The following is a 3,383-nucleotide window of genomic DNA, read 5'->3' as shown; positions in this document are numbered from 1 at the left end:
CAAAACGCTTTGTTTGGTTTTTAAATGTAATTGATGATTCTAACACTTAAAATGAATCAAAAGTTACAAGAGTGTCAAGTTATTGTCAACTGAAGATTAACAACTATTTGAAAAGAAAAGGGCACATATTTACTTAATTTCAATGTACATATATACTGCCTCAATTTAAGTAAAATCTCTGAGGTCCTCATCGGAACAATTGGTTTTATTTGATTTGGTTAAGGATAATGTGCCATGCTTAACAGCATACCAAATCTACCATTAATATGAAAGAGAAACGAAAGATACCAAAGGGACAGTCAAACTCATAAATCTAAAACAAACTGACAACGCCATGGCTAAAAATGAAAAAAACAAACAGAAAAACAATAGTACACATGACACAACATAGAAAACTAAAGAATAAACAACACGAACCCCACCAAAAACCATGACATTCGTTTAGTTTCATTTTCCCATGTATTTTTGGCATCAACATCTTAGAATTGAAACCCTATGTGTACAGCATTGTTTGTGATGATGTGAAAATCATTGTATTTTCTGAGTTGTTACCTTCTGCACTAAGATTACATTTTACATATTTCAGTACTGGTGTAAAGGAGTAAAGTCTTGAGAATTGTGAACATTTTTTGAAGATGTTGTTGTTCTTTCAAAAAGTTGCATAAAATCTCGCTTTTTAAAAGTATAAGAATGGAAATTGAAAGTTCCTCTAATTGGACCTTCATGCGATAACCAATCATCAAATATACCAGGATTAGCATTTGGTTTGCTGGACACGTTTCTTCTACTCGAGACTCACCAGTGGTGCTACTATTAATATACCGGTAAATGCCTAGACCTTAAAATTTGAAAGCCAGGGATTTTTAATTGTTAAGTATCTTTAGGGATCGTATGACAAACAAACAAAACCGGCTTATAAATTTGTCCCCCATATGCGTGATTTGATTACAAAAGACTCTTCAGTAACGCTTTAAAAAAAATATGAGTGTAAAGAGTATTGAGAACCAATAAGTAATCTATGTAGTTGTTATTCATTCGTTTGCTGTGTTTGAGCTTTTGATTGTGCCTTTTGATTTGAGAAATCCCTTTTGAATTTTCCTCAGAGTTTATTATTTTCGTGATATTGCTTTTTCCCGGAAAAGGAAATCCTTGTATGTCTAATAAAAGTTTGTAAACAGGAAAATTATAATCTTGACCAAATTAACTAACAGAGAATTTAAAAAAAACAGCGAATTTCTTAACTAGAATCCGGACGTCACCAATGGTTGATTATGAAACTGTTCAGATATCCAAAAGGTAAAGACGAAATGTACTCATCATACAATGAAAATTAAAATAGCATTGAAAACATGTTTCAGAGGCCAATTTTTACATTTAACGTGTAACTAAAAATATGACCTCATGCAGTGGAAACTGTTTCTTTCCAATACACATCAATTGGTGTATGATATTCTATTTTTGATGTATATGAATCACTTCTCCGAACCGTTATGCGTTTTCCCGTCTTTCCTTTTTCGTTAAATTGTAGATCCCCTTTTGACTTTATATGAGTTGTGGGTCTCCGCATAGTTTCGAATTTCTTTTCATAGAAACACTGGCATATACTATGTTGACGTGCTTCTTGACTAGCACAATTTGATAGTTAGACTATACATTTATTGTCATCATGAACAACAATAAATACTGATCATTACAATTATTTGATATCCGGTAGTATTTCGTGAAATTGTCTCGTATGCATCCACACCCATATTCATGTTATAGACTTTAACAATACTGTTAAGGATGAATATACTTGTTAAATCAACAATAGTGAGCAAACAATACATCAAGACTCAGTCGTAACATTACATGTTACTTATTAATATATGACTCATATGACTTCTGTTTATTATTATTGTGACACAGCGTTTATATCATAAACACAAGAGGTTATGACCAGGATATGAATGAAAGATCTTTTAAACCTCGATTACCATTTTATGTTCTTTTATGACATTCTATAATAAATCTTTGCGCAAGGTTTATATTCGGATCATCGTAAATCAGTATCAATGGGTGATACGAACATTCTAAAAAGTAAATTGAATCTCGGTTATGATTTATGATATGTCCCATCTTTTAACCTTTTCAAAGTCGAGAATGATAAGGCTCATACTCGATTTAAGAAAACAAATACATAATGTGTCAATATTGTAACCAAATTCGAACATAGCCAATATTCGGGCACTGAAATTGCAAAAAAAAGATTATGATTTTGATCGCTTCAATCATTTATTAAATATGAAATAATTATTCGCTTTTATCAGTCAAATAAGCAAATAAACATCGTAAATGTATTGGTCACTTGCAAATGAATAATGCAGCCTCATTAAATCCGTATTCATTTGACCTTTAAATAACTCATTAGCTAGATATTGGTTACTCACGTATTAATAGTTATCAAACATTTACAGGAAAAGAATGTCAACAATGATATAGAAAAAGGTGAACCATTTCGTTGACTGATTCGATCCAAAAAAAAATCATTCTATTATAGATAAAAACGATAATAAACTTTTTTTAAACCTATAACAAATCAAACTGACATAGACAAATCCAATTGCAAGATGTCGTTATCTACATTCTTTGAATTTAGAGTTATAATTATGTGTATATCGGGTATTCTGACCGTTGTTAGTCCTCGGAGGTCAATTCTATGGTTAATTTGATCGCGTCTAACACAGGATATTCACGAAATTCTGATATATTATTACGTACATGCATTGATAACTGTTTATTTTATACGCATTTTAATTTTTTTTTGCGTTTTAGTTGGTTATATATCAAACATGAGACTTTGAGTAAAATCAGTGAACATGAATTTCGCATCTAATGCACCGTTACTGGTAATTTCAATCCGTTTATTTTGTTTGGTTCGTCAAAATACCTTTTTTAGTAACATCTTTTACTATACACGGAAGATAATTTACACACCACAATATGTAGTAAAATATCTTTTTGAATCATACCTGAATATCAAAATCTAAAATTTTGATTGATTTATCTTCGTCGGGAATGCTAAATGTTCCAACGACAAGAATGTATAAGAACCGTATGAAGAGCTTTATGACCAACAGGAACCCAAACAATAAAGAACAAATCCATCTAAGGTCAACGTTACCTTATGATTTGGTACCTTATTTTCAATCATTTTTGGTTTTATAAACGAACAATTTAAGAAAGGTATGGTATAAATCATCCACGTACTGAATCGCCGACGACCGAGATGATTATACGATCGTGAATGGATAGCAGCGGTATTGACCCACTGATATATTCGATGTCTAGGGGCAAAAAAGTAGCCTTTCCCATACCCTTTTCGTTGCGAGATACACTTATTG

The sequence above is a fragment of the Mytilus trossulus genome, chromosome 4 (assembly GCF_036588685.1).
Source record: "Mytilus trossulus isolate FHL-02 chromosome 4, PNRI_Mtr1.1.1.hap1, whole genome shotgun sequence".
NCBI lineage: Eukaryota > Metazoa > Mollusca > Bivalvia > Mytilida > Mytilidae > Mytilus > Mytilus trossulus.
This window is presented reverse-complemented; position numbering follows the sequence as displayed.